The following is a 16,912-nucleotide window of genomic DNA, read 5'->3' as shown; positions in this document are numbered from 1 at the left end:
GCCATTTGATTCAGGCGTGTTGAAGAAGGGTTGCATCCAAACTTTGCAGGATAGTAGCTCCAGAGGACTGGATGTGGCCAACACTGTAATAGACTAACACGTTAATGGGAGGTAAAAAGAAACGGATGCATGGCTTTTTTTAATTTTCTACAAAAGTTGTGCTATGATCTAAATTATTCCATGGCAGCTCTGGTTGTATGTTTAGACACATTATTCTGATGGAAAACTAACCTTCTCTCAAGTGTTGGGTCTTTTAAAGTCTCTGACAAGTTTTCTTCCATTACAGCCCTGTGTTGTGCCATCAAGCCATAAGGAAAAATTAAAATGGGTTGTAGGCAAAGAGATTTCGGACTGTTGCACCCAACAGGATCTTAAACCTAAGTAGTGTGTAATAGCACAACACCTGAATTTTGCTCAATCCATCTTCCACTCAACTCTGACCAAATTCTCTGCTCCCTGCTAAATAGAAGCATCCCCCACGGCATGCTGCTGCCACTACCATGTTTTAACATGCAGCCAGTATATTCAGGGTGATGTGCAGTAATGGTTGTTTTATCAGAGCTCAGATGAAATAGGTTTTATAATTAGAGAATAATCATTGCTCATTCCCGAGTTTTGCATGGATGGAATAATGGCATGTAAACAGTTAAAATCTGAGCTTGGGAAGAGTTCATGTTCTTTTTTTTTCCCAATTCAGTTTTTGTTCCATTAACATTGGGAAAACAATGTTTCATATCCTCATTATTATCAACATACGTTAATTCCATTTATTTACCTAATATTCACCTAACAGGATGGCACATCTTTCAGTTCTAGTTTCTGGAAAAGTGGATCGATATTAGACATAATGTGGGAAAAGATATAAAATAGCATTAAAGAGCACTTCTAAGCAGCATAGACCCAGAGATATCCTTCTTGTTAGCAATTAATGAAACCATTTCAATAGCAGTCTGCACAATCATGCAGTATTAGCACGTTGCAGCAAAAACATTTTAATCCCAGCGAGGGATCTTTCTGCATGGAGTTGCATGTTCTCCCCATGCAGGTGTGAGTTCTCTCAGATTACTCCCAGTTCCTCCCATAGTCCAAAATAATAAAGGTTTTACGGTAATTGGTTTCTCTAAATAGCCCTTGATTATGTATCTGTGCGTGCATGTTGTCTGTCCTGTGTGTCTCTGTGTTGTCCTGTGTTGGACTGGCGACCTGTGCAGGGTGTACACCACCTCTTGCCCTATGACTGGTAGAGACGGGCACCACCACCCCAGGACCAGCAAGGATAAGCAGGTATAAATGATGGAGGGATAGGTTTTAATGCCTAAATGGAATGTAAGAAACCGGGGTCGGTGAGGAGGAGTAAACAATGAAAGAAGTTAAAAGGGAGCTAAACCATGTTTTTCCAGATTTTAAAATTAATTTCTCACCTAACACTAAATCATACATCTCCAGAATGAAATGAACACAAACACCATTCACATTTATCTTCCATTGCAGTTTTCATTGTATGATGGCATCAACATGGAAAATACTTCTCTCAAAGTTGTGGTCATAGCTACAGACATCAGTTCTCACAGATACCTGAGATAGGTTGCTGCCTGGAAAGACAGGTTTTTAATCCAGAAACCAGAATCCTTTGTACATATGCTTAACTTTATATCATGCAGACCTCTCCTATATGTATAAGGTCAGTCGTGCTAAACAGAAAAATATGCACGTGTATTTGACTTGTGCAAAAAATATTTTAGATAAAATTTGTTTGTTTGATTTGCTTCTTTACTTAATTTGTTTATATCTTATGACACAAAAAAGACAAAAACTTTCTTAAATTATACTTGACTTCCTCCCAACATGATTTTGACAACACATATTAATAGAAATGCCTTAAAAGTCATAATAAATGTGCAATGTCTTACAAAATTATCCATAGCCCACGTTTTGTGGCAAGAATAATGCAATTCATGGTAGAAAGCCATAAGAGGCCATAGCAAACAGGATCAAATCGGAGGCAATCTGACTTTCGTTCAGTTCTTTCTGAAAACATTTTGTTACCTATCCAGGAGTCTTTGTCAATTCTGGTTGCTCGCACTTGAGCAACCTGTAGTTGGTGTTCTGCTGTTTTTTTTTTTTTTGTTTTTTTTTTTTATTTTATTTTTTTTTTGTTCTGCTGTTTTTAAGGACATGGAGGCCCATCCTCCTAGGCGCATTCTCAGTCAGATTCAATTCAATGACCCACTCGCCACTGTCCTAGGTCGTTACAAGCTATTGCTTGGTGTGAGTGGAGTCCTTGGTCACCTGAATCACAATGAGATGCTGATGTAATCTCCGTGGAAGGAGTTGGAGGACCGAGCTGTGAACAGTGGGGAGTTGGAAACACAGCCCCCCCCCCCCCCCCCCCCCCCCCCCCTCTGTTTAGCGATGGCTTTTGACCAAGATGGCTTCTTTTCATCTTTCTTTGGAACCCTGTCCAAAATCTGGACATCATTGTCATCAAAAGGGTGCCCTTTATTCTTGAGGTGCAAGTGGACTGCTGAATATTGCACCAAGCTGCTGGCCCTCCTGTGCTGGGCCATGTGTTTATGTAGCTGCTGTTTAGTTTCTCCAATGTAGGAGTCTGAGCAGTCCTCGCTGCATTGGACCACAGACACAACACTCAGCTGTGGTTTGGGTGTGCTGTCTTTGGGATTAACCATTTTTTGTCTGAGAGTGTTATTAGCTTTGAAATTTACTGGAATTTTGTGTTTGGAGAAAATTCTCCTGAATGACTGAGAAACTCCTAAACAAATGGAATGGCAATGTTCTTGCGTCTCTCTGTTTTCTCCTCTGTACTTGATGCTGTGTTGTTTTGTTCTGCCAGCTTTATTGGCTGATTTGTAGTGGTGGGTCCGGCAACACCGATGCGTCGGCGCATGTGTCAAGCTCATAGAGCAAAACCCGTGTCGATGCGCGTATCGACACGGGAAAGTCACGTGACCGATACAGGAACTGTTTTGAACTGACTGACGCGCCAAACTGTTTCTGTTCCCTCTATGCTGCACGAGTGTGCATTCGCGCACAGCAGCGCGCACAGCAAAGCTATGCTGTGCAGTAAATACAATCCAAGCTGAACTGTAAACAAAAAAACGGTTAATAATGGTTAATTTTTAACCATGTTGCAACTCTGGTGTGATGGTGTACCACAGTCTCGCTCTGTGAGCGCCAGGTGCTGATCGGAGCGCACCACTGATGGGTTGGGCAGACGCCTTTATGGTTTGGCGGGTTGCGCTGTGCGTCTTTGTTCTGAGCGTCGTTTCAGAAAAAACAGCTGATCTACACTTTGTAGAAAGCTGCTACTCTGAGGAGTTCTTCCTTCCTTTGTCATACTCAGCATTTCCGATTTTAGAACAGATATTAGTCAGGTAACTAAACACAGCGCCCGATCAACCACTGAACGTGAGCATGAGCATTGAAAGGACATGGCAGCAAAAAAATTTTAATAAATAAATAAATAAAAAAGCCAGTCCACAAGCATCCTGGTTCACATTATTTATTGACTGTATCTAAAAAAAATCAAATATATGTTTAATTCAAATGAAAATATAAAATAATGCAATGCAACATACAATGATTTAAATTGTATTGTGTATACTTGGTCATCAAATCAGTGTCAGTTAACTCTGTCAACCAGTTTGCCTGTAGGGATTTTTAAGGTCCAGCAGGTGTCAGTATTCAGTGACACAGTATCGACACAGTATCAATACAGTTTGGCAATGTGTCGAAACGCTTCATGACGCCTCGACCCATCACTACTGATTTGATAACGGCCCATTTTGGGTAACCACAAGCTTGCAGTGATTTCCTGACATGCTTGTGTTCTTTTTGTTTCTCTTCTGCACCAGAGGGAATGTTGGCAGCCCGGTAACTCAGAGTTCTGATAACAGAGAGTTTGTGCTCCAGTGGGTGATGTGAATCGAAATACAGATATAGCTTCTAACAACCCAGGACAGTGACGGGTGGGTCATTGATTTGCATCTGACTTAGAATGTGCTTAGGAGGATGGGCCTCCATGTCTTTAAAAACAGCATTGCACTAACTGCAGGTTGCTTATGTGCGAGCCACCAGAATTGACATACTTCTGGATAGGTGACGAAAAGTTTTCAGAAAGAACTGATCGAAAGTCCGGTTGCCTCCGGTTTAAGCCTGTTTGCTGTTGCGATGGCCTGGATAAATGAGAATTTGCACAGGCATAAGAAGCCATATTTGCAGTTTGCCAAAAGTTATGTAAAAGAAACTGCAAGCACGTGGACCAACGTGCTCTTGTCACAAGAGACCAAATGTAACTTTTTTGGCTTTCATGCAATCCAATCCGATCCAATCCACTTTATTTATATAGCACATTTAACAACAGAAGAAGTTTCCAATGTGCTGTACATAACAAAAAAAAAAAAATAACCTAAAGAGGACACAGAAGACCACACAACTACGCAGTGTTAAAAGCCAAAGAATAAAAGTGGGTCTTAAGACAAGACTTAAAACTGAGGAAGCTGTTCGTATATGGAGGGGCAAAGTATTCCAAAGTCCAGGGCCAACTACAGAAAAGGCTATATCCCCTCTGGTTTTAAGCCTTGTCTTAGGCACTGTTAGCTAAAGATGGCCCTCAGACCTTAGAGCACGTGCCGGAGAATAAATCTGGAGGAGGTCGGTGATGTATTTAGGAGCCTTCCAATTCAAGGCTGTAAACACAAACAATAAAATCTTAATATCAATTCTAAAATGAACAGGGAGCTAGCGCAGAGATACAAGAATTGGTGTAATGTGTTGAACTAACACTGTACATAACCCTAAACAAACCATCCTATTGTTCTCACATGCTGGTGACCGTATTATTTGCTAAATAATTTAATTTAGGAGGGACAGAGAAACTAAAGCTCTTGAAAGGATAGATGGATCGGTTCAGGGAGAAAAACGTTAAGAGGCAATATAGGACTTGGGGATCTGTGTCAAGACTTTCCATCATATCAGATTGAGCTCAATTTTTTGGCATTCAACAGTGGGTAAACATAACATCTGTAGCTGTAACTGCAGTAAAAGGTGGTACTACAAAGTGTTGACAAAGGGAGGCTCAATACAAATGCTTGCCACGACCTTCACATTTTTATTTGCAAAAAGATAACAAAATAAATAAAACCATCAACATACCACTGCACATTTAAACTGTGCTTGGCATTGATATATTACACACCATCACAATAAAAGCCCTAGTTTGGGTTGGTAATGTGACAAAATACGAAAAGAGCTCCAGGGCCTTCCACACCTTACCTTCATGCAACTGCATTTATTATGTTACAAGTTGAAAAATACTTTGTTTTATTTACATTGAAAATAAATAAAACTCCTTTACTGGCGCAATACAGTCCATCAAAAAACTACTAGCATAATTTTAGCATCAACTTTTTAGTTTACTTTTTGGCTTGTTGTAACTCTAATATTCTTTGTTTTATGAAACCTCTTAACTATTTGATTCATAATTTTCTATTTTGTGGAGAAAAAAAAATCTAAAGAAAATCCTCCATCCATCCACTGACCCTCATTCAGCTGCAAATCTTCAAGAACCAGATCCAGCCTGAACACCTGGGACTGTCATTCGGCAGGTTCACAAAACATGGAAGCCACGAGAGCGTGACTGCCTTTCAGTGGGTCTTGGTGTTGATTGTCTCACTAAAGCAGCTCTCCTCTTCCCACTCAGAACCCGCTTCCCACTCATAGCTCCCAGCAGCATGCACTCACATGTACAACCACCCACACAGCCATTTCATCTGTGGAGGTAGCAGCCATTCTTTCTGTCTCTGCTTCTCTTTCTCGCACTTTAAATGTTATTTTTCTCCCCCTTTTGACAGACATTCATCACATCTCAAGAGCTTTAGGACAGATAAATGTGAGTCTGAGCAGGATCAGTTTGATGCAGTGAAATGCTTTTCGCTGGGGTTGGCTTTCTAATTCTGTTGCGCTAATTCTGCATTGCTGGCAGCAAAATGAGGAGTAAAGCATTTCTTACTGTATTGACAGCTATTGACGTCAATTGATAATTTTTGGTGAAAATGTTTACTTATTTGCTGAGACTGTAAAAAGACTGTCCGTTTGTGGTCATGTCCTTACCTCTTTAGGGGGTCAAGGACTTTGGATGAGGAGTCAAGTTGGATCCAAAGAATCGAAGTCGCCCCCAAATGTCACCACGTTGTAATGAGGCTCCCAGAGGAATAGTAAAAGCCAAGTGATGAATACTCACGGTTGTCCCTGTTAATAAAGAGAAGAAGAAAAAACATAGTCAGAACTATTTTTGTGTTCTAATATCTATCTCCAAGTAGAGATGTGGCATCTAGGCTGTAATGCACTGCTGCGAGTTTAATTCAGATCCTGCACTGTTTGTCCTTAGGGCTATTTACATATACACTATTTATATATACACATTTAATGATTTAATCTTTTAATATTTATCTGTTTTCTAATATTTTCCCCATTATAAATATAAATAACCAAGAGATTAAAACCTGTTGACGTTGAATTTCTCTATGAATCAAAGAAAGAGCTTTTCATTTCGTCTGCTGTGATTTTGTCCGTTAATCATTATGCCCATTCCTTGTCAAATGTAAACAGTAAAGATGTTGGCATGTAAATGTAAATTTCAACAAAATGATGAATGATGGAGGCACTGTAGAGTGACTAAGAAGGAGTGAAAGTCAGATTTATGAAGTAACAGAACTGGAAGCGCTTTTATTTGGATGCTTTCCTACTGAAGCATCTTTGTAATGATTCAGTGTCTTAACAGCATGAGAGTAGTGATGGTTAGTTCATTTTATTTTGTTCTGAAATGACCAAAAGTCATTTAGTACAAATTTCAGTCGGAGAGACATCTGTGTTGCCATAATTATGAAGGAAGAGCTAACAAACAGATTGTTATGAGCTATTAAGAGCCTGCGGTCCGTGAACGTGACTGGCTGATCTCAAACCCATCCTTTCATCAACCGCATCCTGCACCGATATGTGCTGCAGCAGACCACCTGTCAGACCCCTAGTCTGTCACTTGCTTACCGGTTTGCTTAAAACTCTGATTACATGAGATAAAGATCTACAACAAGAGTCCCAGACCATGCGTCTGAGTCAAGTCACAGGTATCGTGGTCAAAAACCTAAGATTTGTGTTGTTGAGCGTGACTCCGCATTCTAGACTAAAATCCAGATGTCTGTTTTTTTTTAAGACATCACATTACATACGGTTTCTAATGATTGTAGTATGAAATTCTATATGAAAATAACACTAAATGGCTTCCGGCTTATTGATAATATTCATGAAAGTCACTATCACATTTTCTCGCAGCAGATCAGGGAATACCATTTTAAACAATCTCTTCCAAAACATCAATGCATCAAACATCTCCCTGGTGGGTAAAGAATGACAACAAGTCAGTTAACATTTGTAGAAAACCCCTCTTCTTCATTCCTGAAAACATCGGGTATGAATATGAAAACTATAAAAGTAACTGCTGAAGAGGCAAAATAACTAGCAGCCACTAGAAACCACGCAACACAGCAGATAGGCAACTCATATCATGTCATTTACAGCACAGATTTATTAGAGATAAACCTCCCCAGAACATATAGTTTCAGATTTTTGTTCACTGTTGGTTGCCATCAGGATTGATTTGAAGGTACTTTTGTTTGTAAAGCTCTTAATGGTCTATTTATCACTATTCTGGTGGGATGCTTTTTGAAAAGACAAAAAGTCAGAAGTAAAACATCTGGAGGTGAACTTTGCATTCTTTACTATAGGTTTTGCCTCTTAATAGACTTACTTAAAACCTGAGTCATGTTTTTATATCGTCCATTTCTTAAGATTTCACACATTATCTCCGTCAACCTTTAAATTAGCTTTTAATTTAAAAGAGTAATTTAAGCATTTATGAACAATTCTTACATTGTTTTTTTCCCACAAAATAATTTTGTTACTAGAATTGTTTTTTATACTTGTTTGTATTTTTGATTTACTACTTTTCTATTTTATTTTAATTATCAAGTTTATCTTGTTTTTTTTCCACAAATAGTTTTTATTAGATTTAGAAATATTTAGAAATCTTTTTTATTATTCAGAGTTTCCTTGATAAAGGATAGAAAAAATAAACAATTTACTCTACAACTATCTAAAGAGAGATGTCTCTTTTTTTGGTGGGCTTATCAATCTCCTGCTGCATAAATAAAGTCTGATTGATTATTCTCTTTAAGTGTCTTTCAGGTAAAAGGACTGAATCTATATAGCCACTAAAAGCACTCAAAACCAGAGCTACATTTATGCAATTAAACTCACTAACACCCAAACATTATTACATTGACATGCAGATCGGTTGGCAACTCGGGGTTAAGTGCCTTGCCCAGGGGCACACTGACAAGTGACATGGGGGAAGGTGGGAGTAAACCCACAACTTGTGATTGCAATATGACTATCCACTGACCCACAGTTGCCCCTTTATCTATTATTTATATGTTATGCAGACAACTTCATGATTTATTTTCAATAACAATGAGCTGAATGTTTTTTTAATGACAGCAAAATAAAATAAAATCCCGGTTGAAGTCCTCAAGGACTGAGTTGTGTGTGTTTTAAAGCAGAACATGCTTTCTGTCATTTTTACAACAATTGCTTTTGTGATACGCAAGTGTCTAAACTTAACACAGAGATCACTTGTTTTCCCAACTATGATAAGGTACCATAGGCATCAAGACAAAGACAGCTCAGTTGCTCTGGTTCACCACATAAAGTAGATAAAGCATTTAAAAGCACTTGTCTACCAAGTCAAACCACATTAACAACTAAATAACAATATACATTTAACCTAAGATAAATGGATTCCATAGAGTAGCAGAGAGATAGTTAACCATGCTAACTGCTACTATGTGTCGCAAATGACAAAATGTCAACCTTGCAGTTATTCCATCTATGTTTCAAAATAAAACCTTGTTTTATAGCTATTGAGTGTTGCCCACTAATTGATGACCCCTCATGTGAAAAGGGTTAGAAATTTTCATTTTGATTGCTGTTAGTATATTGTCTTTTATTACCTTTCTGAATCAGACAAAATCAGAATTGGGAGGTCTAAGCTTTACCAAAACTAAAGCTTGCCTGTGCATATTATCAATCATCTAAGGCATGGCAGCTACGCCAGGCTTAAGTCAAAGGCATCTGGACGTGCTCTCAGTTTTTGTGAATATGTTTCAACACCTGTCAGGGAGTCTGTCAATTCTGTAGGCACGCAGTTGAGCCTCCTCCTCCTCCTTCTAGCCGGTGGCTGCTTCCACTGCGAGCCTCTAGAACTGACAGGAACTCCTGGATAGAAGTCACAAAAGCTGAACGCAAGTCCGGTTGCCTTCAATTTCTGGCTGTGTATTTAAACTACAGATCAGAAATTAGCCACAAGCTTTGGACCCATGTAACTCTGAATAAAGCATAAGCTCTCTTACACAAAAGCTTGAAACGTTTGTCGCACTTAATTAGCAACATGTATTCTGGGCTTATCTTGAGCTTTAAAAATATAGATCTTTTTTTTTTACTCTGGTGAGTAAGATGATGCATATGAAAGTGAGATAAGCAATTAACATTTTATAAATAGGAAGACCAGCACAAATAGTCCTCTTTGTGCTTATAGTGTTTGTTTGAAGAGCAATTTTATTTATGGATCAGGAGAGTTTTAGAAGATCCATGTAACTAAACCCTATGATTTACATGCATGTTGTGGATTTTATACAATTAACTGGTATCAAGGAACTTAGGAACATAAAGGAACTTAGGAACATAAAGCTGATAATTGCCTGAACATCTCATTTGTTTTATTTCTAACTTGTATTTCAGTCATCAAAGCCAAACACATGAACAGAGCATTTCATATTGTTGGTTTTTTTGTCTCTTTTAACCTGCAGACCTTACTCCTGTGTGGGAGACCTGTCCATTTTCCACTAATCTCTTTGACAGCCTCACCATGAGTCATTGTGACCATTACACACATACAATGATTCAGTTAATTCTAGTTTATAAAACAAAAAGGCACGTGGTTTTTCTCTGAATTAAGAAATGATTTGTTGGGTGGATATTTTGAATTTGTGATATTTAGCAACAAATTAACGTACAGACTGAGTTTAAAACTTCTAAATTCAATTCCAACAACTTGAGTATGAACTGTTGCATGTGTTGATTTAATTCTGTTCATTTTAATTTCACCCTTGTCATACTTGGTATGGTATGCATAACTACGGTCTTTGTTTCTAGCAAACAACGTCTGTTATCTTAATCTGCTTATGCTTAAATCACTATTAAACTCCACATTTAACCAAAAACACCATACTGTCTGCAGAGAAGTAGGCAAACAGCAGCAGTGAGGCATAACCTGCACAACGGTGCAGGAAGCTTGCGGCTTAAAGCGATGGGCCCAATTGGTGAGGCTGGATTGATATGTTCTGTGCAGAATGTGTGAACTAGCTATCCATCCATCCATTTTCTAACACGTCTATCCCTATTGGGGTCGCGAGGGTTGCTGGTGCCTATCTCCAGCTGACAATGGTTAGAGAGGCGGGGTACACCCTGGACAGGTTGCCAGTCCATCGCAGGGCAACACAGAGACAAATAGGACAAACAACCATTCACGCACACACACACACACTCACACCTAAGGAGAACTTAGAGAGGCCAATTAACCTAACAGTCATGTTTTTGGACTGTGGGAGGAAGCTGGAGTACCCAGAGAGAACACACACATGCACAGGGAGAACATGTAAACTCCATGCAGAAAGATGCTGGTGAAGATTCTCAGTCATCCAGGTCATGGTCATTCCAAAAAAAGGTAAAAAACAAAGCAACTGGACTTGTTTTCCGTAGTTGAAGACGTTTCGCTTCCTCTCCCGGAAGCTTTCTCAATTCAAAAAGTCTGGAGTAATGATGAGTAACAAGCTTTATACCATTCCAAACAAAGGCCTGTAATGGCTTAGATAACATGCAAATTCAACCGAAACAGGACCACCCCTTAGTAATGGGCGGTCGTTAAAACCATTAAGCCAGCGGAATGGACCGAAACTGGTCCACTCCTCTGTAACGAGGAGTCGTTAGAGTTGTTATTGGCTTGGCTTAAAGGAACAATGTTTTAATCACCTGAATGAGGGTGAGAGTTAAGTTGACGATTGGCTGGAATTAATCCTATAGCTGTGTTGTAAGTTTTTGAGAGTTGGAACCTAAGGCCTCCTCCTCTGTTTAAGGTTGGTCTTTCTCTCTTGACGTAGATGGCTTCCTTCACACCCCTTTCAAACCATCTGTCTTCTTTGTCCAAAATGTGAACATTTTGGTCCTCAAAAGAGTGTCCTTTGTCCTTTAGGTGTAAGTGGACAGCAGAGTCTTGACCTGAGGAGGTAGCTCTCCTGTGTTGAGCCATGCGTGGAGAGGTTGTTTGGTTTCTCCAATATAAAGATCAGAACATTCCTCACTGCACTGAACTGCATACACCACTCCGCTCATCTTAGGTTTGGGGGTTTTGTCCTTGGGATGCACCAGCCTCTGTCTGAGGGTCCTGTTTGGTTTGAAATGTACTGGGATTTTATGTTTGGAGAAAATCCTCTTGATTTTTTCAGAGACTCCAGCAACATATGGGATGATGATGTTTTTTGTGTTTATTCTCACCATTATGTTCTGCAGCGGGTCTTTTGGATTTTCTTGCTGATTTGACAAAAGCCCAGTTAGGGTACCCACAGGTTTGGAGGGCATCTCTGATGTGTTTCTGTTCCTTGTGCTTCCCTTCTGTTTTAGTCGGGACATGCTCGGCCCGGTGTTGTAAGGTTCTGATGACGGAAAGTTTGTGCTCCAGTGGGTGGTGTGAGTCAAAAAGAAGATATTGGTCTGTGTGGGTGGGTTTCCTATACACTTCAATGTTGAGGTTTCCATCTCCTTCCAAATTCACCAAACAGTCGAGAAAAGGTAGCTTGTTGTCCTTGGCATCCTCTCGAGTAAACTTGATGTTGTTGTCCACCGAGTTGATGTGTCTTGTGAACGCTTCCACTTCTTTTAGCTGGATTTTGACAAAGGTGTCATCCACATATCTAAACCAGTGGCTTGGTGGTGTTCCTCTGAAAGTTCCCAAAGCTCTCTTTTCCATTTCTTCCATGTAAAGATTGGCTACAATAGGTGACACTGGAGATCCCATGGCACAGCCATGCTTCTGTCCTGTAAAATTGATCGCTGAACTTGAAATAAGTAGTAGAAAGACAAAGGTCCAGTAGGGTACAGATCTGGTCCGGAGTGAAATTAGTTCTGTTATTAAGGTCACTATCTTGTTCAAGACGTTTCCTGACTGTTTCTACTGCCTCTGATGTAGGTATGCAAGTGAAAAGTGAAGTGACATCGAAAGACACCAGAGTTTCCCCTGGTGCCATCTTTAAATGTTTGACTTTGTTAGCAAAGTCCTTGGAGTTTTCTATGTGGTGTGGTGTGTTCCCCACCAGGGGGGCTAAAATACTAGCAAGCTGTTTAGCAATGTTATATGTTACTGAATTAATGCTGCTGACAATGGGTCTGAGTGGTGTTCCTTCTTTGTGAATTTTTGGGAGTCCATATAAGCATGGAATGTCTTCTCCTGGATATAATCTATAATAAGATGAGCGATTGATTACCTTGTCTTTTTCTAGTTGTTGTAGGTAGTCAGTGATTTTCTTTTTGTAGGAGTTGGTAGGATCCCTTTTCAAAGACTCATATGTGTTGGTGTCACTCAGTAGAGTGTGAATTTTGTCCTGGTAGTCTGAAGTGTTGAGGACCACGGTGCATCTTCCTTTGTCTGCTGGTAATATGGTGATGCTTTGGTCCTGGCTAAGCGATGTTATGGCTTTCCTTTCCTGTGGTGTGAGATTGGAAGGAGGTGGTTTGGCGCTAGATAGGGTAGCTGTTATTTTCATCCTGAGTTTTCTGCCTCTGTTTCAGCCAGATTGTTGTTCTTGATGGCCGATTCCGTGGCCGTTATCAGTTCCACAATGGGTATTTCTTGTGGAGGAAATGGCAAAATTCAGGCCTTTACTCAGTACCTCCATCTCCGGCTTCCTCAGCGACCTGCTAGAGAGGTTTTTAACCCACTTGTCCTGGACATTGATGTTAGTGGCCTCCTCCTGGGGTATGTTGTTGTCTAGTGTAGGTGCTGCTTTCTGTTGCAGTCTATTGAATTTGGCTTTTTGTCTTTCTTTTGTTTTAAGGTGCTGTGAAAGTTGGACCTTGTCAACAAGGTTGTCAAGGTCAACCTCTCCTCCTTTGAGTTCCCATACTGATTTGTAAATATGTCTTTTAAACACAGCATAAAACTAATAGACCTATATGAGAACTGTATCTATTCCTCCTACTGATATTCACAGCTGCCAGTACCTCAGTGATATAATAAAATGTACTAAATGATAAATCTTTATTAGCATAGACTTTACATTCAGATGAGGGTTGCTGAGTGAGTCATTAGTGCCAAGAGCCTTTTCTTCCCTATTCTGGAAAATATCCTTAATGTTCTCATATCACACTGAATAAAAAGGGTGATCTGGAGGATAAATGAAAAGAAGATATGGTCAGACACATTGTATGCCATTAGAGTTAATATAAAAATGTGCAAAAGAAGCTTTATACTCAAGTCTAGACTAGCTGAACATGTTTTTAAAATAGCCAACCAACATCTTATTGAGATGTTTAAGCTTCCGAAACTTACCAAGGAATGTGAAGCCCTAAGTCTGGTAGGGCTCAGTAGACGTATGTGTATGCAAACTTTGAAGAGCATGTAAATGTGCAGTAGGAATCTGATGAGGTGGCCGTGAAAGGGTGGAGCATGTTTGCTGTCAGACGCCTAAGAAAAATTATATCTGCTTGATATAAATGTTCTTCGGAATTTTGTATCGACTGATCTCTCATAAGTGGATGTTTGTTGTACCATGAGTTATCAATAAAATAAATAAATAAATAGCCTAAAAAAAATCCAATCATCATCAAGTCTTTTTTTTCCTATAGTTTGAGTGACTCCTGTTGATACTACAGCTTAGGAAATAAAGACTGACAGTCAACTTTTCTCTGTTAGCAAGAACTTCCTCCACTATTTTTAAATATGAGCACTCTTCACTCAGAATAGGAGCCATGGAGTGATGGAAAGGAAATCATCACCAGCCTACGTCTCAGAGACGCAAACCTCAGAGCAGAAAACTGATTTTTTATATATATATATATTTTTTTTTTATTATTGTTTTTCATTGCATCAGCGCTGCAGCAGCCGAGGGTCACATGTGAGTCATACACAGGGGGCCTTGGACAAGGCCTGTATATCCTGTGGTTAAAACGCAGGTTGCTGCCCACACAATACTTATTACACCAGGAGACAAAACACAGAAGGGCTACTTATCATACTTTATCTATCACCCCATGACTGCTATTAGTTAGTTTTCTATCAGTTTTAAGCTGGCAGGGTTGTTTAGAGGCTATACCAGAAATACAAAAACACATCAGAAACTTTGAAAGACACTCGTGCAATAAACGGACCCTACCAGAAACCAGATAGAACAAATATGTTAAAATTGTACAATGCATTATTTACTGGGCACCAAAGCAACAGCAGCTCTTGTGAACTTTTTTTTAAGGCTTAGCTGTGTTTTTAGCTATCACAATGATTAAAAGGGAAATATTTCACAATCATTCTGTCTGTTGCTTCAATCTGAAAACCTGAATGGTGTTTAGCTCATTCATCCAGTTAGTAGTTTTACTTCAAAGCACTTAAGGATGGAGTCCAAAAAGTAGCAATACCCAGAGAAAGACATGTTGTCCACCTCATAAGATTTGGTCATTACAAAATTCTTTACTAAATATATGGTGCTGTGTGTTGTTTGTGTTATCCAAGTCATTTTAAATTGAATTGCTAGAAACCCAAGTTTCTCACTTCCTGTGTTTTTCTGCAGGCTTATTTCCTCAGTGCTTCTTTAGTTAGTGGAAATGTTTTCCTGCAGTCTTCAATAGTATGACTCATTCAGACAGTTATGTTGGACTTTAAATCTTTTTTTTCATATTGCAAAAAATATCCCTACTTTTCTGAATAATAACAATAAATCATGCCCTGGTGTACAAGGAATTGGAGGACTGCCTACAAAGTAAACATCTATTAATATCCTGCATCACAACAAGTTTTGTATTGTAGCAGGGTGGATGTCTGAAAAAAACACCTTTTATGAGAACTAAATTAGAACGCACCCATCTTAGAGCCATCCAATGTAAACAACACTGATGGGAAATGTTTGGCATAATTAGCTGAATTGCGGAAGTAAACCTGGAAATGCCCGTGAAACTTGTCTATAACAACAGATTTACAAAAATGTGACGGTTGTGCTCACTAATGTGAAATAATGTATTTCAAACTAAAGTAAATGTAATTGACAAACATCTTTGCACATCGAGCTCTTGTTTGTGAGGCTGAGCATAACATGAATGTTCTCAACAGTGCTGCCCTCCCTCAGATCTGCCTGTGCCCAGAATCAAGCTTCAAAGACAACATGAACAGTTTGGAGTTTTACGGTAACCTTTTTTTATGGGTAAAGGGCACCTGAGCGTCTTGTGAAAAGTAACACTTTGTAATGTGCGTGTGTAACAGCTTCCACCTTGTGCTTTTCTATGTGAGTGCAAAAACTATTTAAAAATATTTAAAACTTGGAAGTGATTTTCTAAATGAAATACCCTTTCCATCAACAACCCCCAGATTAAATTCTTAGCCTTTTTTTATTCATACCGCCAATATCATTTCCAATCATGGCTGGGCAGATATATAATTATCATAATTTCTGTATGAACAATTTTTTTTTACTTAATTCCTTAAGGGCATCAAAAAGTATACAAATATTTGAAAGTATTATTAAAAGAGTACAACTGCACAGCTCTGAGGTAACTGCTATACAGAAAAAGGTATTAGATAACAAGTGTGTTTTACTTTTAAAGCAGTATTTGTTTGTCTGGCATTGACTCTATTCAGTGATATATTTATGTCCAAAAGAGTGTTAAAAATTAATTTTTAAATACTTTTTATCGTCACTTTTATCATTACTGTGATAAATGCTACAAAATATTGTGATAAAATCTAAGTCCATATCACCCATTATGGTTCCCATAACTAACAAAATGCATTGGGATGCAATTTATTTAAACCAAACTAGAATTTAGTCACGTATGTGTTTGTGTGGGCCAAGAGATAAGCTGTATTTAACACTAATTTACAAACACGATGCATCTTTACACGTCCATATCACAATCATGGCTCTAGATCTACCATTTAGGTTAGATAAGCTTCATTGTCCAAAGGATTTTTTGTCCTTGATCAAAAACTCTGACTGATGCTTAAATCTAAAATCCTGAAACATCACATAACATTCACACTTATGTCCACTTTCTCCTACTGCATATTTCACATTTTCTGAGTACTAAAGTTAGAGTTCTCTTCATGTTTTATACCCAGTGTGGCAGTCCTGTATTTCCCTTATGCAAGCTTCTGTTTCTAACACATCACACACACACACACACACACACACACTGATTAAGCACACATGCACAGAGAAAGTGCTTTGTTGTGTCCCCTGAGACTGCACATCTTGCAGTCACCTGTCAGCCCACATTTAATGTAGTCTGTGAAGGTGGCACAGGTGTGTGTGTGTGTGTGTGTGTGTGTGTGTGTGTGTGTGTGTGTGTGTGTGTGTGTTTTTGTGTGTGTGTGCGTCCTTCCAGTGATGAAGCGCTCTGCGTGCTGTGAAAGTGCAACCATCCCATGTTTTGCGAATGAACTCAAACAGAGAGGCAGATTTTGTGCTGATCTTTTGATGACTATGAAAAAAAAAAGTTTTGGATTATACATTAATACTGTAAAAGT

General features: G+C 39.0%; 1 protein-coding gene across 1 annotated transcript in view; it reads right to left on the bottom strand.

Annotated features, from left to right (window-relative positions):
• map2 (microtubule-associated protein 2) overlaps window positions 1-6,266 on the bottom strand; it is a 71,461-nt gene extending 65,195 nt beyond the window's left edge. Inside the window, exon 1 of the mRNA XM_036128632.1 lies at window positions 6,130-6,266. The gene's annotated coding sequence lies outside the window, so the exon portion shown is untranslated. The remainder of the gene's footprint in view (window positions 1-6,129) is intronic.
• Window positions 6,267-16,912: the final 10,646 nt, after the last annotated feature.

The sequence above is a fragment of the Fundulus heteroclitus genome, unplaced genomic scaffold (assembly GCF_011125445.2).
Source record: "Fundulus heteroclitus isolate FHET01 unplaced genomic scaffold, MU-UCD_Fhet_4.1 scaffold_105, whole genome shotgun sequence".
NCBI lineage: Eukaryota > Metazoa > Chordata > Actinopteri > Cyprinodontiformes > Fundulidae > Fundulus > Fundulus heteroclitus.
Note: the sequence above shows the minus strand (reverse complement) of the source record. Positions and strands in the feature narration are given on the sequence as shown.